General features: G+C 33.6%; 1 protein-coding gene and 1 long non-coding RNA gene across 2 annotated transcripts in view; one reads left to right on the plus strand and one right to left on the minus strand.

The window, feature by feature from the left end:
* LOC143260699 (uncharacterized) overlaps positions 1-18,616 on the plus strand; it is a 119,983-nt gene extending 101,367 nt beyond the window's left edge. The window contains exons 4-5 of the long non-coding RNA XR_013034971.1: positions 17,132-17,381; positions 17,895-18,616. This is a non-coding gene — a long non-coding RNA (uncharacterized LOC143260699). The remainder of the gene's footprint in view (positions 1-17,131; positions 17,382-17,894) is intronic.
* LOC117224042 (uncharacterized) overlaps positions 1-25,628 on the minus strand; it is a 260,485-nt gene that overhangs the window by 190,639 nt on the left and 44,218 nt on the right. The window lies entirely within an intron of this gene.

Raw genomic sequence — 25,628 nt, forward strand, 5'->3', positions numbered from 1 at the left:
CGGTGAAGTTCCGACAGAAAGGTAGAAATGTGCCTAAGGGAGCGACAAGGAGCATTGAAATTTAATTTTTCTGAAATGTCAGAACAGTTGGCACGATTATTATACATTGATTATTATACGATTATTATTACACGACTTATATTTTATTAATAAAAAATAAGTCAGCAACAATGCGAGTAAACTAAGATGTAAATCTCAGAAAGTGCCCTCGAGTAGTGCAAGCTGAAGTTTGCTATATATGGTGTCCACATAAGAGATCCATATTCGAGTATAAAGCGAATGAGAGGTATATAAAGTATTCGAAGTGTGTCCTGATATTTGAAAAGATCTTAAAATATCGATAAATAAGCCCAAGCGTTTTGAGGGTTGTGCTTGTAATACGTTGATAGTGAGGCTCGAAAGATAAAGTATTTGAGAAATAGATGCCGAGGTTGCTTATTGTATCTACATTTGTTAGTATTTAGCCAGAGATGAGGTAAGGATAAGCGATTTTATTTGTTTCGCAAGTGAAGCGTATGACATGACATTTGGATATATTGAGAGAGAGAGAGAGAGAGAGAGAGAGAGAGAGTTTATTTTTAGTGCACCACAGTTGTAGTCTGTCTAGGTCATGCTGGATCCTAAGAGCGTCAGCATCGCACGCAACGATTTCAAACAATTTGAAATCGTCAGCAAACAAGGAAAAGTGACAGTGCATGAAAATTTCCCAGATATCGTTAATAAATAATGCAAATAAAAGAGAACCTAGATGAAAACCTTCTGGTACACCTGATAATACAGCAATTTCCTTGGAGTGATGGGTATTTGAAGTCTACACTTGAAGTCCACATGTCGAGTAGCTAGAGAGCCAAGCAAGAAACATGCCGTGGAAACGAAGAACGAAGATAGCACACTTCAAAATTGACGTAATGTTTGCTATACAAATTTTTCTATTTGCAAAATGCCACTATAAAGATACACAAATGCAATTTCATTGAACTTCGCCAGTCTAAACAATTTTATTTGAAAAGAAGAATTTCAATCGAAATATATATAATATATCTAAACAATTTTATTTGAAAAGAAGAATTTTAATCGAAATATATATAATATATCTAAACAATTTTATTTGAAAAGAAGAATTTTAATCGAAATATATATAATATATCTAAACAATTTTATTTGAAAAGAAGAATTTTAATCGAAATATATATAATATATCTAAACAATTTTATTTGAAAAGAAGAATTTTAATCGAAATATATATAATATATCTAAACAATTTTATTTGAAAAGAAGAATTTTAATCGAAATATAATAAAATTCAAATAAAATTGTTTAGACTGGTATATATACCAGTCTAAATTCTTCTAATCTAATTCTTCTAATCTTCTAATCTTCTAATCTTCTAATCTTCTAATCTTCTAATCTAATTCGTAGATTTATTGCTATACATAATTATTAATTTATTACGTTTAATTAATAATTATGTGTAGCAATAAATCTACGAATGATATTCCAGGACGTTCTGGTACACCCGAGTGATGGGTATTATAGTTTACAACTTGAAGTCTACCTGTCGAGAGCCAAGCAAAAAACGTGCCGTGGAAACGAAGAGCGATAAGTTTAGAAAGAAGGATAGCAATGTCAACGGTATCGAAGACCTTACGAAGGTCAGTATAAATGGCATCAACCTCGAGTCCTTTTTCAAGGGAGTTCGATAGGAAGCGAGTTTAAGGAAGAAGATTTGTAACTGTTGAGCGACCAGAAGTAAAACCGTACTGTTCGTTAATAATGTTTTTACAAGTAAAAGAGAACTTTTTGGTAATGATACCTTCGATCTAATTGGTCTCTGTAGGAATTAGCATGTGTAATATCTCCTGCTTTGAAAATAGGGCAGACTAGACAGGTTTTTGAAAACGAGGCCAGAGCTCAAGGATTTGTTGAATAGCAGGAAAAGGATGCGGAGAATGAGAATGATACACGATTTGAACAATAATGGAGAAATGCCATCAATACCTGAACCTTTATTGACGTCAAGGAATTTTATCCGAGGAAAGACTTCGCTGATGGTGATATCAATGTTGGATAAATCTATAGCAGGGGTGACCAAAGCGTCGACCGCGATCGACTGTGATTGACCTGATATTATCTATGTTTATTTTAAATTTAAACTTATTTTTGGCTTTAAATTACTACTTTTCTTATGATATATGATTCACACAGGATGTTGGTAGACCGTCATCTATAATTTAAAAAAACAGGTCGTCCGTAGTGATCAAAAGTTTGGCCACCCCTGATTTATAGTATGGTTAACACGTTCCGTGCCACGTGTACCATCGATGGTACACGCTTGCATGTTTACTTAGTGAACTGAACAAATTGTTTACAAGAAATTTAGAACCGAAGAATCAATTTCCACCGCAAGAATGGGCGTTGATAAGTTTTTGTTACGTTGTTATGTGTACGAGAATTAATAATTGCACGTAATACATCAAGTTTTAGTAAAATATCAAAGTGTGAAGATTCGAGTAAAAAAAGCTCGGCACGGAACGTGTTAAAAACTCATTGAAGAGAATTTACTGTAATCTGAATAGGAGTTTGACGGTTTATAGCGATGGTGAGCTAATTTCATCTGTCTAATGAGAGAAATAAGTTGTAAGAAAACCTATTGAAATTGAGCAGATTACAGAAGACTGGACGCGTACGAACGTACCAATGGCATAATTTAGATGAGAGTACAGAATATCTAATGAATCGTTTACAGATAGGCTGAATATGAAATGATACCAGTCAAAAGAGAAAAGATAGTTATTTGTACTAGTATAGTCGACGAATTTAGCTGAAATCTAGACGATAGCAAGTCCTCGAAGTTACTACTGGGAGAAAAAGGATGGCTTGAAGATTGATGTGACACTTTGAGATGAGATCTCGTCATATCGGTTCTGCAATTAGTGAGTCCTCCGTGCGATCAGAGATGAAACGTTGAAAGATTTCTAAAACTGCAGATTTCTGACAATTTTTAGTCGAAGGTGTCAAGAATTGGGACAAAACCGTAACAATTAATCTATTTATAATACTGAGTTTTTGGTTTTGGTTCCGAATCATTTTATTATTTTTATTTATCTACCGACAGCCACTTTAACCCCTTGACATACCATTCTCTTCGCAGTTACTGCGATTAGAAATTTTTCGATTACCATAATTTCTTAGAAGGGAAAGAAAATTGATGCTTATTGTGTGCCTAAATTTACTTGAATGCTTAAATATTGATGACAAGAGATTAGAATTGTATTCAAATTTTAATGGGCAGAATAACATATAAACTCAATAAGTTATTATTAGAAATTTTCATGACGAGTCGGACTCGTCAAAGTAAGGCAAGGGGTTAAGTAAAACTATAAAATTGCATTCATTGCCAGACATTGAAACCAATAGTTTTGAATAGAATAATGAATTTCGATTAGTGTAGCATTGTAGCTCATAAAAAGCCAAATTCTGGTCACAGCATATTCGCGACAAATACTGCGAATATTCGTTTAAAAAGAAATCAGAAATTTATTACATTTTTCATAGTTGCGTACATAAATAAATTAATGAATAATATAAATAATATGGTAAAATAAATAACAGGAAATACTCGATAAAAAAATGTGGGTCATTAATATGTTGTTAGATAACCGTTTATCGAGATATGATTTTTAAACTTGTTCACTATCATCACAAATACGCTTTACACACACTTGCTAGAAGCACATCGCTTTTCACACATCGTCTTCTACTGCGTCGAATACGTGACAATCATTCGTGAATTATTAACCCTTAAATGCATATTGTTGCCAATTGTCTACATTCCAGATCCACTTAATTTTATTCAAAAACCTGAGTATGTGCGTTTCCGAACACACGTTGATAACAATAGACAATAGACCATGTGTGAAATAAAAGACTTGACATTACTTTTAGCGAGTAAGTTATATGTTTTTTGACATTTGAATGTGGTGGGTGATAACCTTTAATGTGTTACTTGGAGAGATATGTTCTTTTTTCGAGTTTCCTATAAAGAAGTGATTTATCTAACTGAAAAAAAATTACTTCTCATCTGTTGTCAGGTAAGCTATGAATGTTTGATGTTGCATTTGAAAATTTTATTTAATAGATAATATAAATGCATGACCATTTGTTTACGTCTACAATAATTTTAGTAATAAACGGATATTGTTGCCAAAAGTCTACATACATCTTTTTTTCAAAATAAATACTCAATATTATTACCTAGATTTTTTTATTCATTTTTTACGTAACCTATGACTACATTCCTATAAAAAACAATTTTTTAAAATTCAAAACAAAAAATCATGCATTTAAGGGTTAATGACAAAATTTTAAAGTGCCCGGTCCCAAGAGCAAAATGTCTATAGAGAGCCATGTGTCAAGGTTTCTAGGACCCCATAAAGCGCTCGTAAATTTTCTGACACTATGTCGTGAGCATCCTGTATAAATTAAACGGTTCGGTTATGCAATGACTCGCATTCATATTCGCTCACCTTTTAAAATAGAATAACTTTTTTTTAAAGTGGACGAAATGGGTTACATGCATACTGAAAATTTTATCGAAATCGATGCAAAATAGACATTGCTTGCATCAGGAAAAGAAATAGGAATTCAAACTAAATTGCATGTTTATTCTTTGTTCAATCGCTATAATAGATAAATTATATATATAAATATATATATATAAATATATATATATATATAATTATAAATTATATTGTATTATATATATATATATCGCTATAATATAACATTGACATTTGCAAATTCTTTTAATATTTTTACTATTTTAAATTGCATCTACTCAATTTTTTTTTTAAACGCATAAAATCCGCAGTCTCCTTATTAATTACAAACAATTAAAGACAGGGAAAATCACAGTTTTATCGCGACTTTCGACCAAAAACTGCGAGAAATGTAGAGATTCTTGCATCTTTCCTATATAAATACATTAACGAGATTTACAAAATCACATCTGAAAAAATCCAAGTAACTTGGTTCAACTTTCGAAAAGTTATTCCGTTTTAAAAAGTGTTCGAATATTAATGCGAGCTACTGTAGGTCTCGCGCTGTTAACGATAGCGCTGTTAGCCCGATTCCAGCACAGCAGCAATCGTTACTCGGTACATGGACACACTTCGCTTGGGTGATCGTCACTCGTAAAGAAGTACGGTGGTCTTAAAGCGTCCTCAGTGCACGCATTCGCCTGAATCATCGATGACAAAGCTACACGTGCGATCACGCGTCGCTCGATTATGGTGGATTCCGGCCGCGTTAGGTGGAAGCCCCCACAGGTGCGAAACGAGGGTCCCTGATTCTTTCGACGGACTTATTCATGAGCAAGGAAGAGTGGAGCAATTATATGCAAAACGACTGCTCTTGATCGCGATTTAATTGATGAATAAAATTACCACATTGTTAACGAGTAAAAGTGTACCGGATGCTTCGAGGGAATGAGTGAAGAATACGGAACAGAGGATATTTTGATGCGAGATTGAACTTTTGGATGCAAGAACAGCCTGAGTAACGAAAGCGAGTATGTACTGAGAAAAATGTGTGGAGATCAAAACTTCTTATACGTGGTGAAGTTGCTTTAAAACTCTTTACGATATTTATAACTTCAATTGTTCTCCTTTCCATTTTATTAGTATAACACGAAAATTACGTAATAAATGAATTTTATGCGACAATTGAACCGTTTATTTTGAAAGTGGTGCAAGTCCACTTTCTTTCGTTTCGAGAAAATTGAATGTTAGCAGATCTGACAATTAAAAAATGTAGGTTAATTATGTGAAGTCTGGGAATGTTTGTACTAATTTATCAATATGTAATTTGATTATATAAATTTCTTTTAGGCGAATTTAACTAAAATAATATACAATTTTCAGGCTGCAAATGGACTTACACCACTTTCATAATTAGTCAATTGTAAATATCATTTAATTTCAATTTTGAAATAACAAATATCACTTTCTTTCTTGGCTGGAATGAATTTTCCTTTTTTTGTAAAGTACTCTTGTCCGGCATTTCGCTTAATTTTGTTTATTCGTTGCGTATATTTTCCTTTATTTTCTTTTACAAAATCCAAGTTCTCAGTAACAATATCCTCATCTGATAAAAATTCTATCTCTATAATTCTTCTTCTCTTTTTACCCTTCATTAAATTATTTTTCATAGTAGAATTATCTTCATCTTCCGATTCTAAGATTATTCTTTTGTTTATATTCATGGGTCTTATTTCCGTGTAAATTTATTTAAAATAAAATAAAATAACTATTTTCAATTGTCATAAAATAACATTGATTTACTATTTCTTCTTACCTATATCACTATCTGATGTGAATATGAAATTATCCATTGTTGGAGGAAAATAAAATAAGTAACCTAAAATAGTAACTCTTTTGGCACGAAAATAAAACAATATAAATAGCAAATAAAGCAATTGTGAAGCCACAGGTGGCCACTAACCCCGCCACCTGTCTATGGAAATTGGACTTACACCACTTTCATAATCAATGGTTACGCAATTTCTTTTACCGGTCAATTTTAAATTGAACAAAGCATTGGCATTTTTTAAGATACTAACTACTAACTAGTTATAAACAAAAATTTTACACTAAATAAAGCATAAATTACGTCATATCTCATTTTTTTTAAAAAAGGACTTACACCATTTTCAAAATAAACGGTCCAATTATTAATTACAGTATCCTTAGATCCTTCTTGCATAAAATAAAAAAATGATAATTATTAACGTTATATTTTTTTGTTTACAATTTTTATGTAATATTTGAGAATATGTACATGTTTAATATTAGAAAAATTAAAATTTTGTAATGAAAAACTTCATTAATAATAATAATAATAATAATGATAATAATAATAATAATAATAATAATAATAATAATAATAATAATATTTTCAATATCATTTGATTATCTAGAAGGGCTTGAGTACCCTCAGGCCTTTCTTGTATTCGGGGGTTCGATTTTCTATCTAAATAAATATTAAATACACACTAGGACTTGAGTAGACACATTCAACCATGATTAGACAATTTCGTCGAAATCTATGTAAATATCGAACGACGTGATTCGGGTCCATTTGGACACCGAGCATAAATATTGTTATTCCACCATCTAATTGCTCACAATTAATATAAATTCGCGTACGTTCTATTCAAATCAATAGAAAACTAACGTGCCTAGAAATAGTATTTTGATAAATATGTTGACAAAAGTTGATAATTAAATTATAAATGATCTTGAGAATACTCAGTTATATATTTGTTAAGAAGGTCTGCCGTTTGAATTCGAATAGCATGTATATGTATCAACATCATATACTTACCAGAGCGGTTAAAAAACGTCCATTTTTTAAATTTTCAGTAAAAATTTGTAATTCAATGTTTTTGCTTTTCCTTAAAAAACTTACTGCACGATTGTTTCTATAATAATAGCTACATAATTTTGTAATATGTATAGCTCTTCTCCTTTCGTTTTTTTTTTAATAATCTTATATTCTGTACCGTTATCTACCGTGAGCAGTCTTTTGAACATTTGGAAAAATGTATGAACTTTTATATCGATAATTGCATTGAAATCACAAAGTGATTTCATAAGTGAATTAATTTTTCCAGGGTAAATTTCATCTGTTTGTATTTTGGGTGCAAGCCACATGCTTGTGCCCAGTTTATTCCATATTTGCGACGGAATAAGTTCAATTTAAAATAATAGTAGTTCATAAATTTCCAATTGTGTGTGCGTCAAATTTTTATTTTACAGAATAAACAAAAACTGAAAACAGTAGAATTCAGCCGAATATCGACAATACACATTGTACTACAATCTCTGAAGAACAAGAAAAAATGTCAAATTAGAGATTGAAAAAAAGTAATAAAACCACAAACACATGTGTCAGTTCGTTCTTTTTAATCACGTGTCTATGAGATTTTTTTTACAATCTCAACTTAAATGCAACACTCGGTATACAAAATGTCAGTAGGTTTAGTGTTAAGAATTTATGCTACGACGCATCGAATGAAAATTGCTTAAACTTTCTTTGCAAAAAATCACTTTGCAGGATAAAGTTTCATTGATTTCATTTTGTCATTACACACGGGTGATAGTTATTTCGTAATATTGCGTTAAACCAGCGCTTAAGCGATGCAGCCAATTACCTTACAAAGTACTGAAGGTGCGGAAAGAAATTTTTAATGGAAGTTAAGTGGTCCACAGAGATCCAAAGTGGCACACCTGATGATGAAGACGAATTCTTTCCAATATTAATGTAAGAACCAGCGGATTCGTTTTATGCCTCTTAAATGAAATTGATTTTCGATAATCCATGAGAAGATCAAGATTTGATGTATCGTGTACAGCCGTTCGCATTTTCAGGGAATCATTTTCATGACACAAGATTTTTGCTTAGCACTTATCGAAGCAAACTTTTCCATCATTGCATCGTGTTTATTTTTTTCAACGGAATTACCGCCTCTCAATTAATCTATTTACAAGTCCTTTTAACTTTGACATACCACTCCAGAGCTAATCCCATTCGCAAGTACCGTAATCCAATCCCGCAACCCCCTCGATGCTCAAACAGTTTCTGTTCAAACAAGAAGATTTCGTGACATCGATGTCATTCTCTGTCCGCTTCGATCTTCATCCTTTCTTAAACGATTCCAGAGTAGGTAGGGGCTATTCCACGTTAAATCGATCACTTCTTTCCACTGGCGTCGCAAGTTTTCTTCAAAAATACAATGTAACATAGCGAATGTAAAATCAAAAGAAGTTTAAGTTATCATGTTGCTGATTTCGAACGTCTGTACAAAATACATGCCTCTGCAAGTTATATTGGTTATTTCCATGAAGACGAAAGAAACATATACGCGAAAAAAAAAGAAATTGTTTTATTTGTAACTTGGCGAATTTTCTGACGAATCCAGAGCAAAAATAAGCCAGCCCATATTTTGCCGTTTTCGTCAATACTCATTATTTGTGAAAATACGTTACATTTAATCTGTATAATTTCTACAAATACTGGATTAATATAAACGTATTGCAATAACTATGATAGCGAAAGTGATAAAGTTCTTAAAACATTGTAACCATGGTTTAAATCTCGAAAGATTAATAATCTCTTTATTTGTTTTTTTATAATAAATGCACTTTTGTTTTTAGTTTCGTAATACGTACTCAATGGTTCTCTTTTTTTACCATTTTCTCAATCCATTTTATAATAATAATAATAGTAATAATAATATAATATATATTATTATATATATATATAATCAATCAAATAATATAACATTATATAATATTATATATATTATTATTACTATTATTATTATTATAAAATGGATTGAGAGAAAATGGTAAATATATATATATAAAATTATGGTACTTCCGGGAAATGAGGTTATTCCTGAGGTCATTCGAAGTAACTTTTTCCTTAGCGAAAATGCAATCCGCGGCTTTGTTTACGAGTTATTAAAAAAAAACACTGACCAATAAGAGGCGAGCTCGCCTGGCAGAGCCAGTGAGCGGAACTGGGCTTCGTGCGTTCATTGGCTTGGCCGCGCCAGCTGAGCTCGCCTCTCATTGGTCACTGTTTTTCGTTAATAACTGGTAGACAAAGCCGCGGATTGCATTTTCGCTAAGGAAAAAGTTACTTCGAATGACCTCAGGAATTACCTCATTTCCCGGAAGTATCATAATTTTATATATATTATATATATTATATTATATATATATACCATTTTCTCTCAATCCATTTTATAATAATAATAATAGTAATAATAATATATATAATATTATATAATGTTATATTATTTGATTGATTATATATATATAATAATATATATTATATTATTATTACTATTATTAGTAATAATGAATGGAAAAAGTTACTTCAAATAACCTAGAGAATCATCCCTTTCCGGGTGTTAACATAATCATGGGACATCCTGTATAGTAACACCGTACAATAAAAGAAAAGATAATGTAAGATATAGAAAATATAACAAATGTCAAATTATCAAATATACAAGTAGTACCATTGGTAAACAAAAATGAAAAAAATAAATACAAAAGCAAGATTAATAAAAAAATGAGAATTATTAAGTTAGATCTAACTGTAATAACAGTAAAGCGTCAGAAAGATGTGTATGAGTAGTGATGCTAGGCAGAGGCACAGATTCGTGACATCACCGAACTTCAGACCACGTGATCGTATATTCGGTGACGTTACATATTAATCTCTCCGTGTGGCATTACCGCGTATGAGCTTTGGAAATAATCAAGAAATTGATTGAAATGAAAATTGAAATAATCAAGCGATTTTCATTGATTAATCGGTGGTTGAAACAATTATATGGTAACCATTTTTGCAATTTGCTGTAATTTTATCACAATGTCCAACGTCACGCGCGATACGCGTAGTAAAAACAACCAATCAAATAAACGAAGTATTAATCTTCCAATTCCATTTTCGTTAACACAACCATAAGAAAATGTTCTTATTAATCCAATATTTGTAGAAATTATAAAGATTAAATGTAATACATCTTCATAAATAATAAGTGCAATTGACGAAAACGACAAAATGTGGGTCGATTTATTTTTGCTTTAAATAGTGAGTAGGGGTAGTAGTAGTCCTTGTTTTTGCTAAAAATTCTAAAAAACGATTAAAACCGCACTAACAAGCCATAACGAAAGTTCTAACATGACGGGAAAAGAATAGAGAAAAGTAGTTTTTATAGTTGTTGACAATCGGTAACTATAAAAACGAGCCGCAAGGCTCGAATAATCTTATCTCCTCTTCCCAAATTGTTCATTTTTGTGTACAATATGAGCGTCAATTAGGGAGAATTTTCTGTATTTTGAAACTCGTCGAGTTTCGAAGCATGGTCGCGGGATCTGACTGACGCAACCACGAAACTTTTTCTCTAAGTAGGCGTAAGTGATGTCAACTTGTGTGCGTGCGTGTGTGTGTGTGTAAGCGAACAGAAGGCCGTTCGGTGGAATGAGGTTTCTCTCCCTAGGGAATTCGTTGGGTGGGTTTCGTCTAAAATCAAACGAGGGCCGGGATTTAATGCGGCTCGTTCGCCTTTGTGTACACGCTTCTCAGGCTGCGGTTACAGTGGACGTGTTTCATTCTATGAGTTAAACTATTAACCCATTTCACTTGGTTGTACCATGTCAAGAGACACAACGAAACTGCTGATAATTATGGTACACAAGTCCGTCAATTTATGCGATATTTTGTTACCCAAGTCCCCTTATTAAATTATAACACTAGTGTTAGGTTTTTGAGTGGATTAAAAGAGTAGGACTGTACCCGAATATGTTTAATCAACTATGATAACTGAGAAGATCAAGTTAGAAGCCACATGGCATGGTCAAACGTAAACCGCACTGAACCGCATGCACTCATCTATCTTTTTCTCCGCTGCCGGTACGCTCGAGCATGCTCTTCACGATGCATGCAAGCAGTTAGGGTAGATGTCCCAATTCCGATGCCCATAAGACAATCTTTGCTTTGCTGAAACTGTTATTAAATACTATAATTTTCATTTAATGCACCACAAATATATTAGGTCTACCGGAAAGTTCTCTCCGATAGCGTCACTTGAAGTTTCAATCCATATGCACATGTTGATTTGAGACATATATGACTATCTCTCTTTATCATTGCATTTACACACATGTACTCTCCTAAATAAACTGAAACAAAGATGTCTCGTGTCATTATTAAGTGAGACGCGATCGTGAAAACATGGCTACCGATGATAATGCCAGACCACATGCTGCTTTGGCGACTCGTCAGAAAATCGCAGAGCTAGGCTGGGAAATTCTGTCGCATCCACCGTACTCCCCAGACCCAGCACCCTCCGATTATCACTTGTTTCTCCCTTTGCAAAACTTTTTACAGGAACAAAAATTCAAAACTGAAGCTGATGTCAACCAAGCACTAGTTGAGTTCTTCGCCTCTAAAAATAAATCATTTTTTAAAAATGGCATTTACAAGTTGCCATCACACTGGCAAGTGGAAAGTATATTCTACAATAAATATTATTAAATGTATGAAAATTGTGTTATATTTCAATTCAAAAACGGACAGAACTTTCCGGTAGACCTAATATTTCGATTTTTGACATTTTTGAGTTTAAACATAGTTTGTGCATGATAAAAAAATTAGTCATTTAATAACGTTCTTAATGAAATAAAAGAAGGTGTTTCTGCGTCGCGTCGCCATCGTAGTTCAGAATTATAATGTTCTCTCGGCAGACGCTCTCTGAGCTGCTGCGTGGGACTCCATGTGCGCATGCATCACCACCCCACTCCTTGCGTAGTAACTTTTCCTGAGTACTCTGATTCCGGATACAAGAGGACTCATATGACGAACATAATTTAATTTACTGCTCCGTAGTTAAAGTACAGATGACAGGTAAACGAGGAGGGAGGGGATTACCTGAGACACCTAGCGACACTTGACTGCTTGTAAACATGGGTCCGAGTGGACCCAGGGAAAGGACAAGAGAGGTACATAGTTCCAAAATCATTAATTCATTAACTCGTTGACTGCCACGCGTATTTACAATAAAATCACCTACAGGCCACCCGTGCCGCTATAGGAAGCGTGCGCTGTTAATTCGTATCTGTTTCTGTTCCTGCATGAACAGTTGGAATCTTTGTCGAGTATATTTTTTCAATAATGAAAAGAGATCGGATTGCCCGGAAGGAGAAGCATAAATAAAATTACATCGTCAGATTCTGATTTGGATACTGATAAATATAATCTTAGTGATAATGAATGTTATGAAGATACTATTGACGAGATTTTACGAGAATTGGTCATGGAAGAAGAAAGAAACGTTGATGATATTGAGGAAGCTACAGTTCAAATAAAAGATACGAAATGGACCGATCAGAGGCACGAGCATATCTGAAAAAACAAACAACTTTTTGTCCAAGCTGTCCTGATCAACCTCAACTTTGCAGAGAATGTTTTAATGTTATACACTGCGAATAATTTTTTTAATAAACCATTTTTATAAGAATTCAATAGTTTCGTTACCTCCTGTAGAATATTTGTCGAAATATTTTCGGAAATCCTTTGTAAGTAGTCAAATCAGCGTCACCCGAATTACGGGTGACGTGGCCTGATGAGAACTTTTGCTGTCACCCGAATACGGGTGACGCGGCAGTCAACATGTTAATTGTATCATAAAATCTGTGTTAATACAATTTTTTGTCGAAATTTTTTTAAACATATATAGTAAATATTTCTAACGTTTTAAAATTTTATATTCTTTTTGAACCGTTACTTACTACTTCGCGAATAGATATGTTCGAATTGTAGAGTAGGTGATTCGAGAACATTCTTCGTATGCAAAGGGTTAATTCATTTGAAAGTTGTACACGAATTCGTTTAAACACATTGATTACACAGGGTGTCTAAAAAATGTCTCGCAATCCGACTGGGGTTCCTGAGGTCATTTGAAGTAACTTATTCCTTAGCGAAAATGCAATCCTTGGCGCGAGGCGGCCCAGCCAACGAGCGCACGAAGCTCATTTCCCCTCATTGGTTCGGCCGCCTCGCGCCAGCCAAGCTCGTCTCTCATTGGCCACTGTTTTTCGTTAATAACTCGTAAAGAAAGCCGCGGGTTGCATTTTCGCTAAGGAAAAAGTTACTTCGAATGAACTCAGGAACCCTTCATTTCTGGATTACGAGACATTTTTGGAGCACCATTTACATTCGATTATACATGAAAAGATTTTAAGATATAATATTAGAAAAGAGTTAACATTTCAGAACATGATTGAAGCTTTTTACTAAAGCTTAATAGAGCTTCATGAACAATGTAAAATTGTCTAATATAATTTTTGTCTGTCTGTAATAGAAATAGAGTTACAGCGGATTTTATGCATTTCTGAGAAAAATCATTTGGTGCAATTAAAAGCAGTAGACAGAATAGAAAAATTTGAGAAAACAATTTGTATTTGGTACTATTGAGTTGGCAAGAAAGTAACTTCGGTTTGTACCAATAGATAACGTTATGTTTACATTGTTATGCTTTTGTTAAGCTTATAATCTTTTTGTCTTCAGCTTTGGTAGTTGACACATTTAGATCGCTACAGAAACAAATTTCGTGTAGTTTTGTTTACAGCTGATAATTTCCTGTCAATTTTAACACGGAGTGCAAAAATGAACATTTTCGACACATTTTACTTTTTTACTTTCATAGATGCAAGAACGTGGCCGAGACCCATAAAGAGATATGTGAAGTTTATGGCATCGATTGCTTAATGGCGTTGATTGCTTTTGACTCAAAAAATGTCATTGTGAAGATTTTTCACTTAAAGATGACCAACGTTTTCATCGATCTTTTGAAGTTGATGATGACAAAATCAAAGCCATAATTGAATCGAATCGGCATATAACTGTACGAGAGATTGCAACAAAGTTAAATGTATCACACACAACAACTGAATATCACATAAGATGTCTTTGTCTTGTTAAGAAGCTCGATCTTTGGATTACGCATGAATTGAAAGAAATTCACTTAACACAGCGAATCGGTATTTGCGATACGCATTTTAAACGTAATGCAATCGCCCCTTTTTTGAAACGAATTATCACTGGTGATGAAACATGGATCGTTTACAATAACATTAATCGAAAAAGGTCATGGTCCAAGCGTGATGAACCAGCATAAACCATATTGAAAGCTGAATTGCATCAGAAAAAGATCGTGCTGTCATTTTGGTGGGACTATAAAGGTGTTGTATATTTTGAGTTGCTTTCAAGCAACCAAACGATCAACTCAGATGTTTACTGCCAACAACTTATGAAATTGGAGGTGGCAATTAAAGTGAAAAGGCCAGAATTGGCAAATCGCGAAGGAATCGTGTTCCACCACGACAATTCGAGGCCTCATACATCTTTGGCAATACGTACAAAATTACTGGAGCTTGGTTGGGAAGTGATGCCCCGACCTTGCACCAACGGATTATCATTTATTTCGAAGTTTATACAATTTTTTAAGTAGTAAAAATTGCAATAATAACGATAGCCTCGAATCGCATTTGATCGAGTTTTTTTTACTGATAATGACCAGAAGTTTCATGAGCGCGGAATCATGAAATTACCAGAGAGATGGCAAAGGTCGTCGAACAGAATGGAAAATATTTGACTGATTTCCTGCCAATTCAATATTTATCTCATATTTGATAAGTACGACAATATCAACGTGTCTGTTTTATTATGTCAATAATTACGTATTTAACGATTACTTATTCATTATTCACATGATATCACAATTTTTCAGTCATTTTTAGTGCTTTGACAAAAACATGTTTCGAACAAAAATTACTTAGTACTCAGTCTTCTATAAACCTCAATATAGAAATTCAATATAAAAACTTTTTAATTGTCGTTATATATTTGCATTTAATAATATTGTAGCTGACGTGAAGAGAAATTCAACGTCCTATACAAAGCGATATTTACGTCTTGAAATATTGCGAAAATTGAAGTATAATATTGCGAGAATTGTAGTGAACAGCTAATGCTTCGATTGGAATCACTTGTTAGTATAGTTAGTATAGTATATAGTATATATATAATATAGTATAGTATAGTAGTATATATATATATAATATAGTATATATATATAGTATATATAGTAGTATAGTATGGTATAGTATAATATAGTATAGTATATATAGTAGTATAGTATGGTATAGTATAATATAGTATAGTATATATAGTAATATAGTATAGATAGTATAGTATAGTATATATAGTAGTATAGTATAGTATAGTATATAGAATACTATAGTTAGTATATATAGTTAGTTAGGTCAATATCACCTTTGATATTGACCAGTCAGTCGTGCCATTCTTTCACAATTCGTCACCGCATTCCTGCTAGCGATCATCTTTTGATCTCAGCTCGGCACTTACTGTTTCAACAGACGACAGTCTAGGCAACGGAGATCATCGATACCGTTAAATGTTACGGCAGACTCACAGTTGTCGAACGTTTACAGTATTTTTATATCTGCATTAGTTCACTAAAAACCGTATGCACTATAATCACCGTTCATTAGGTTCCTCTAACAAGCGATTCGAACATACTCTCCGGGCCGTTCGTTCGTCGGGAAACGCATCGTACCGTACAATGTTGTTTGCATCCTGTATTCTATGCTCCAGAATATTAGCCCCAATTAGGCGGACAAGTTTTTGTCGAGCAGTGGCGAGATCCTGTTTTGGAGCCGCCGCGATTGGAACTCGCCGACTCCGAGGTTCGATCGTGATTTTATTGTAGTCGGGGTGCTTTGATTAAGACTTCTCCGTGTGGTTTTAGTTTCATTTCATTCCGGCGGATAGGCTCGGGGAACGATCGGGGAGTCGCTGTGTCCTTGTGGCCACGAATAAAATGCTTTTGTGTGCAAATAAGCGGAAAGTGTAAAATGTACATTCTCTTGTTTGAGTGTTTGCGCTTGAGAATATTGCGTTTGAAAATTAGAGAATTCGTGATATTGGATGTATGTACATATGAGCCGTTTATTTTGAAAGTGGCATAAGCCACTTTGTTTTTAAGTCGATATATTTAAGGGTTTGCGTTTTAACACGTTTAAAAATATGGATGCTAACTTTCGAGAAGATTTACTTGTATTTGTTATCTCAGGATACTGATATTTTTCTCAGTATAAATAATTTCGTATAAACATTAAAAAATCACCACTTTTCATTACGGTAAAGTGACTTAAGCCACTTTCAAAATAAATAGTTTAGAAAAATGACTGACGTATATTAATTTTGTCGGACGTATTTTACTGAAGTGATGTTTTGATAGGACAGTGATTTACTAAAATTGTTGAATAAATTACATATATAATAATAATTTATACCACGAACATATTTAATATAAAGGATTGATTTAAGTATTTTTTATTTTAATATTCATAAAATACAAAAATAATTAGTACATTTTGAAACATAAGTATAAGTAATTTATATGAAAATACATCATTTCAATTTAAAATAAAAAAATAAAAAAATGAATATATTCTTTACTCATTTTCAGTGAAACTACAGTAGCGGCTGACTTTGGAATCTCGAAAGGAAAACTGAGATGCCTTCACAGTTCGGAACCTTTAACCCTCATCCGACCCTGGCATCAATTCGACAGTGTTCAAGACACATTTGACTCACATGAATTTTACAAGAAGGTGAAGACGTGTCACTTGCTTTCTTGTCGGAAAAATATCGAGCAGCTACACGGTGCTCAAATCTAATACTGTGGAAGAATTTTGAGCGGATGTCCGCGATAACAAGTGAGTGAAAATTTCAAGAACAGACAGTGAAGGACGGAATGAATACAGTGACCAGCAAGAAACGTGCTCGTTGCCATATTTGCCTATATAAAAAAAGACACGTTGCGATAAGTGTGAAAAAGCAGTTTGTCCGGCATATCATCTCATTCTATATGAAAAATATGAAGAAAGAATTATGTAAATGTTCTTCTTTATTTTCAATAAGATATTTAATAAAAGAATTATATTTATTATTATATTTATTATATTTATTTTCTACGATAGCATTGTTGCATTAGACGCTTTTCTTATATGCTTTTTAGAGGCGGTTCTGAGAGTATTCAATTGGTTTTGCTCTTTGACAATGAATTAGTATAAAATCAATCTTGCGTGTGCAATTTTACATAGGATTAGGAATGAACTATTTACGTAAATAGTTAATTCAGTAGAAGATGAATTGAATGGATTGGATTTATTTAAAAACAGGGTTGAAGAAAAACTCCGTCCTTAATGAGTTAATTGCTTTCTGTCCAGGGTGCCCATAATTCAGCTTACATGCGACAGGTCCGTTACACAATGGGCCAATTGTACGAAAGGGAGTCTGTTTCGGCACGAACCAATAAGGAAAAAAGGAACGGCACTCGACCCGTCGAGACAGGAGTTCCTCCGGAACAAAATACCCCGTGGAAACGACGTCGCCGGGACTGCGACGGGGATGGGGACGGGGAGAGCGAATAAGAATAAGAAAAACGGTGTTCAGTCCGATAAGCCAGCGGCGGCAAGGGGGAGAGCGGGGGCCGGCACTTTCACCGAATGAAAGTAAAACTCGATTCCGACGTGCAGACGCACAGCCCGTGCAACGAAAACTCTTGAGCGCGCGGCGCGTGCTCCTGGAATGTCATTAACCGACCTCGCCTCCGTGTCCATTTCATCTTCCGACCTCGCCGCGATCGAGCAGCATGTAATAAAGCTCCGCGAGTCTAGCACAGGCCGCACTCTGCTCCTAATAAAGTTTTACGATTCACGGATAGGTAGCGAAGAGTATCTATCCGCTGCGTGTTCATCGTCTGTACGGTTTAAATGGATGCGCGATGACTCAGGCTGTATCAGCTTGTCTAATCTCGATGATAAAGGCGGCAGATGGAATTAGTCGTGTCGAATTTTCTATATTCCTAGAGGTACATCGAATTTGTTGTTGATTTTTAATCACAAGATCCGTGTAATACTTTTGTCAGAGTTAAGACGATAATATGGGAATGTGTATAATATTTAATATATATTATTAATTAATTTAAATATTATATATATATACATATATATATATATATATATATATATATATATATATATATATATAAATTATATATTATTATATTGTATTGTATATGTATTATATATATAGTATATATATTATTATATTGTATATAAATATATATATGTGCCCATAATTATGAAAGTGGTCTAAGTCAAATATTTCTTGTGTGTGTGTGTGTGTTACGAGATATTTAATGAACTGCATTTGAATAAATTAAAAGATATTTTTACATTATACGACATTTTAATTTATAATTTTATTAGTCTTGATTAATGGAAATTTATTATAGATATGAAATTTTGTGTGAATTTCATAGAAAAATGTTGTTTTTAAAGCTTGAATTGACTTAGACCATTTTCAAAATTAACTGAATGTCCTATAATTGACTTAAAGTAATAAAAAATTGTGATTTCTATTTGAGCCGTTTATTTTGAAAGTGGTGTAAGTCCAATGTCATCGAAAGAAATTGTAAGTGGCGTGGGATATTTAGACAATACAAGCTCAGATTCGGCATTTTTAATTTCTTTAAAAAAAAGAACTTATATCACTTTCAAAATAAACGGTCCATTTGAAACAACAACTTTAACGAAATAATTCATAAACATTTATTAATCATTTTTAAAAAGTAATCCATTTTATCATAATTTCGAGTTTTAAAGATTTTTAAAATGTTCCTGAAAAAATGGAGGGATGTATGGTAGTAAACACATAAGATCTTTATGTTTTTCTTCCGTTACTGGTCTAGTGGTGTTGTATAATGGAAGTAATTGAATATTTTCGTATATTTTTGGTCTTCCTCTTTTAGGTGAAAGATCCAAAACTTGGAATTCAGAATTATCTAAAGAAGTCTTATAAAACATTTTATAAGATTCATTTTTCAAGAATCTCATCCATTGAATTTTTAGCCAAGAGACAGATTCGCCCGCGGTATTTTTTACTCTCCTTGTTATTGATTTTTCAAGTGATTTCGTTGAAATAAAATCCGGCTGCGACATTCGTTTGATCGAAAATGTATTTCCTTTTCTACAATTTTCGATCAATTCATAGTAATGTTGACTTAGACCACTTTCATAATTAACACTAAATGAATTCCGTATAACGTTGTAATTACAACTACTATTTAAAGGTTCATTTTTGACGATATCGTACAAATTACATTGAATAAATTTAGTTTAAAATCATGTCGTGTGAAATAAATGATAAATTCATTTTTTTTTTTAATTTTGACTTATACCACTTTCATAATTATGGGCACATATAATATATAATATTTAATTAGATTAACATCATACATCGTTTCCCTTATTGACGCTCAGATTGTGGCACAAAAATGTACAATGTGGGAAGAGCGGCTACGATTATACGAGCCTCGCGGCTCGTTTTTATATAGTCGCTTAATAATCGTGTCTCCTCTTCCCAAATTGTCCATTTTTGTTTAGAAGCTGTGGGACAATTGGGAGAATTTACTACGCTGCCAAATTCATTTATGCGGGCTGTACATTTGGGTAATTGGTATTTCTGACAGTTTTGAATATTTAATTTGTGTTCGCGTTTGTGTAATTTTACACACCTTTCTTTTCTACTTTTCACTGATAGTCAGTTAACTCTGAAGTGACATTTACAAATATCGCAAAAATTCGCTAAAAGTTACTGTGAAATTACTGCACAATTCCTTAAGAAACATTAGTCCAGAAAATGTTACTGGTGCAATAGCATCCAAAAATTACATCCTAAAAAAATTGCTAAGAGAGTAATTTTAACTCCGACAATTATTAATACATTCTTGTCAAGAAATGTTGAGACTCGTTTAAATATTAAAAGGTAAAGTCCTAATAGAGAATAAATCACATTTCCGTAAGTTTTTATTTAGGTATTGGAATGTTATTTGCACATGAAAAAATATTAAAAAACAAGTGTAATCAAGTACTTAATTTCGGTTCGTAAATGATAGACATGTTAGAAAATAATAACATTTTTCAATACAACAATTATTCCTTATAAATGAGATAAATGCGACATACCAGCACAATGACTATAATCACCCCCATGTATCTCTATCTTATACGAAAGAATTTACTGTATAAAATGACTGATAATTTAATCGAACGTACAAACAACTGTAATCTTAATCGAATCGTAAGTACATTGTTATTGGAGGACTGAACGCGTATTCCCTATTCGCAGAGTTTCTTTCAGAAAATAAAAAGATTCTAACGAAAAGAAAAGTGCCCTTGATCCAGTCGCCAAAGGAAGTTAGGAAACTTTTCCGCGTCCTCGACGAGTGTATACGCTGGAATCGTACGGCCCGTGTACTAACAGTCGTGTTATTTCCAGCCGCAACGGTACGAGGAGTGTTTAGAAAATTTATGAGTACCCCGAGACCGTGAGACGGAAGTTAGCCGTTTCGCGTGAGCCGATCGCTTCGCAGATTTACTGATCCCTCTTAATATCCTTGCATAATAACCGTAATGGGCCGTAAGTCACGAAGTTCGAATCTTACTAGATTTCCCTACGCAAAGAGAGTTTGAGGGAAGCATAAAGGAGTAACGTTGTTTACGACATTTTATCGTTCTGCTATTGCTACCGGGAAGTTTCTGTTATAGCTCGTAGTAGCGAAGTGGAGGGGCATGTACTTCCGAACGTTGTCTATGGTACAAATGATGGTAATATTTTGCCGTATCTACAGGGTGTTCCACAATTATTTTAACAGCCTAAAATGAGGGGTAGCTGAGGTCATTTGAAGTAACTTTTCCCTTTGCGAAAATGCAATTTGCGACTTTGTTTACGAGTTATTAATGAAAAACACTGACCAATGAGAGGTGACGGCGCGAAGTTCGAGAGCCCGCAGCACGAGGCTTTGACAGAAGGTCGGGGCGGACTCGAGCCGCGTTCGAACTATTGAACAAGTCACGAAGCGTGAACTTTCCGGATTTTTGATTACTATGTAACAGTGATATTTTTAACAAAAACGCTGTTCACCTTTATGTTAGAACGTCTGAAGAATATTTACTAATTTTTCGGACCCAAAATAATATGTAGTTTAACCGTGACAGCCGTTTTAATTTTCTGGTGTGCATGACATCTCATGTATACCATATGAAATTTTTATGCAAGGTGTACAGTGAAGATTAACAAAGTTCGTAAATGATATTTTAATTTAAATAATTCCGTGTACGAACAGAATTCAACGAATGATTTGCAAAGCTGATTTAATAATAAATAATCGCGTTAAGGGACGTAAAGGATTTGTTTATTAGAGAAATATGAAAAATATTATGAATAAGAAACTCACCCATTTAGTTGAGGATGCATTTGCTAGCTGAAATTGTGGCTCACGATGTCGAAGGTCATTGACCTCGCACAACGTACAGCTGATCTTTCACTGCACTGTCACCAAACACTGATCACTTCATTAATCACTGATAATCCGAAACACTTGTGGATATTACGAAAGATGACTGAGACGCGTTCGCGGATAATCGTTTATAGTATGTAGTATCGTGTATAGTCACGTTGTGAAAAGAAAGCTCCTCGAAGCTACGATATCTGCAGTTACAGAGTAAAAAGTATCGCAGTTTGTTCCTTATAATAAAATGTTTATTCAAACCGAACGATCACAGCACAGTGTATACTCGCGTATTCAATGAAATAGTAATATAGTATTATAAAAAGTAATTAACCTAAAGAAACAACATATATACAAAAGTCTGTGAAACGAAATAAGATTTGCACGATGTTCTGCGGCACTGTCGAAGATCCGAAATCGAAACAAACGTTTAGTTAATTAGTATTTAGTCGGCCACATATTGAAAAATAACAACTTTCAAAAACTATTGTTTTTCTACTAAAAATCAAGGTCATCTGCTTGGTGAAGGTTATTGAAATCATAAAAAAATTTGACCTTAAAATATATGGCCAAGTTTTTTAACAAATCTCCATCGATCTAAGGGAGTCGAGTACGTCTATGATAGCCACGACAGAATCTTTTTTTACACCCTGTACAATCAACCCTCCTATAATACGGTACTTTGGGAACATGGTTTCGACATAACGCGGTGTGAAGATTGTGACAGTTCTTTTACAACACGGTATTTGTATAACACGATTTTTTTGGCCCAACTCATATTGGTGGAAGATATGTTTCCATCGCGCATTATGGTTTTTATTGACGTAAGCACGACGTTTACCTTGTAGATATACAGTGGTGTAAATAATTATAAACTTACTTATAGAAAGTAACTTTGACACTTTTAGTGATATTTAATAAAAACTTAATGATATATCGTATTTGTATGTTTCTGTATTCTATTATTTCTAATATATAAATTTGTTTTTGTTTAAATATCTGTATAGTTGAGTTTTTTATTTTTTGAGTTTATAGTTAATCATAACACTGTAGCTGGTCTCTTTTAGCTAAGTCGTCCTGTACATTTAAAAATACTTATCAAAATATTGTATTTGTATATTTCTATATTAGAAATAATAGAAAATAGAAATATACAAATATAATGCTTTGTTAAGTATTCGTTTAGTATCCGATAAGTGTTCGTAGTACTCGTTTTTGAGTTTATAATTATGCTCACCACTGTAGTAATGGTGAAAATGTCTTGGGGAAAAAGAAATAACCGCTGACGAGACTCGAATCCACGACCTTTCGCATCGTAGCCAATCGATTTCGTCAAATACCCACGGAACTCCATTTTCTTTTCTAGACCTCGCTAGATTTCTTTTAACAGGGTTTCGATTTTCGATACAACACGGAACAAAAATTAACCGTGTTATAGAAGGATTCCACCTGTTTTGTGAAGTTATTGTGAAATTATTGCTCAACGACAAACTGCACCTGTTCGTCTATAGTATTTATTTCTCATAATTACGACTATGAAACTTGTGGTAATTGCATAGAAAAGGTCACCACCCAACGATTTTGACGAATTTGATCTTTTGTTTTTGCATTCTTCTCTATTGAGAACATACCTCCTTGATAATTTCACCTGTTATTGCTTCGATTACTGTAAATTCTCCCCAATTGTCCTGCAGCTTGTAAAAAAATGGACTAGTTGGGAAGAGGAGATTCGATTATTTAAGCCTCACGGTACGTTTTTATAGTTGCCGATTGTCAAAACTAAAAAAACGAGGCGCAATGTTATAATCGTATCTCCTCTTCCCAAATTGACCATTTTCGTTTACAAGCTGATGGACAATTGGGGAGAATGTACTATATTGAGATTATTGTACGTAAACGTCTCTTTTCGTTATTTTGAAAGTTACTTTGAGTTTATAATTATTCACAGCACTGCAGGTGATCTCTTTTAGCTTAGTCTCAACCAGCCCTACTAAATTAAGTTAACAATAAACGCTAGACCACATAATTGGAAAGGGAGTAAATAGAATTTTCGCTCGAACCCTTTCGATTTCAAGAACGATGGCTGCAATACACATGAATCTCCAGTGGATACGGGTGGCAAGGTATCTTTTCTAAGGGTCAGAAGGAAGGTCAAACAGCGCCCCTGAGAGCAGTGAACGTGTATTGCCGGTCGTGCAACAACGTTGTTCATATCCCCTAACTACTTTCGGATTTTTTCTCAGGGCCGCGCCGGAGTATAGTGGCGATACGCGCCGTTGCACCGCCGTCTGACTCTTTTCCAGGAGGATGTCTGCGGATGTATCCGATGTCCTGTGATCCACGGTCGCCTCAGGACCCTAAAACCTATCTTTACGGTTTAGAGCGTTAAGGAAATGTTCACAACTCCGCTGATGCGACAACAGCTGGCTACACTCTAAGATAGTTCTAAGTTATCCTGTATAAGTTATCCCGTCATTGACAGTCAAGACACCGAAGATTTCTTACAGCTCTTTTGAATATTTATAAGTTAAAATGTTTATTTTGCATTTAAGACTCAAATGTACTTTATACCTGCGTTGTTTAAGAAGATATGTACAAGTTTTGCACGCTCGCAGATTATAGTATTGGGTTGGCAATTAAGTAATTGCGGATTTGTTCAATGAAATAAAAAATTTTTTTTACTTGGAATGAAGTTTAATCTGTAATGTATTTCCCATTTTGTTCGATGACCTTTTGCCATCTCTCTGACAACTAGAAAATTCCACGCTCGTAGAAAGTCTGATCCTTTTCGGCCAAAAACTGAGTTAAGTGAGATTTTACAGCGTCATCATCATTCAAAGTTTTACCACGAAGGGAGTTGTCCAGGGATCGAAATAAGTGGTAATCCGATGCCGCGAGATCAGGGCTATATGGACCGTTTATTTTGAAAATGGTGCAAGTCCACTTTCTTTCGTTTCGAGAAAATTGAATGTTAACAGATCTGACAATTAAAAAATGTAGGTTAATTATGTAAAGTCTGGGAATGTTTGTACTAATTTATCAATATGTAATTTGATTATATAAATTTCTTTTAGGCGAATTTAACTAAAATAATATACAATTTTCAGGCTGCAAATGGACTTGCACCACTTTCATAATTAGTCGATTGTAAATATCATTTAATTTCAATTTTGAAATAACAAATATCACTTTCTTTTTTTGCTGGAATGAATTTTCCTTTTTTTGTAAAGTACTCTTGTCCGGCATTTCGCTTAATTTTGTTTATTCGTTGCGTATATTTTCCTTCATTTTCTTTTACAGAATCCAAGTTCTCAGTAACAATATCCTCATCTGATGAAAATTCTATCTCTATAATTCTTCTTCTCTTTTTACGCTTCATTAATTTATTTTTCATAGTAGAATTATCTTCATCCTCCGATTCTAAGATTATTCTTTTGTTTATATTCATGGGTCTTATTTCCGTGTAAATTTATTTAAAATAAAATAAAATAACTATTTTCAATTGTCATAAAATAACATTGATTTACTATTTCTTCTTACCTATATCACTATCTGATGTGAATATGAAATTATCCATTGTTGGAGGAAAATAAAATAAGTAACCTAA

This window comes from Megalopta genalis, chromosome 16, assembly GCF_051020955.1.
Source record: "Megalopta genalis isolate 19385.01 chromosome 16, iyMegGena1_principal, whole genome shotgun sequence".
Classification (NCBI taxonomy): Eukaryota; Metazoa; Arthropoda; class Insecta; order Hymenoptera; family Halictidae; genus Megalopta; species Megalopta genalis.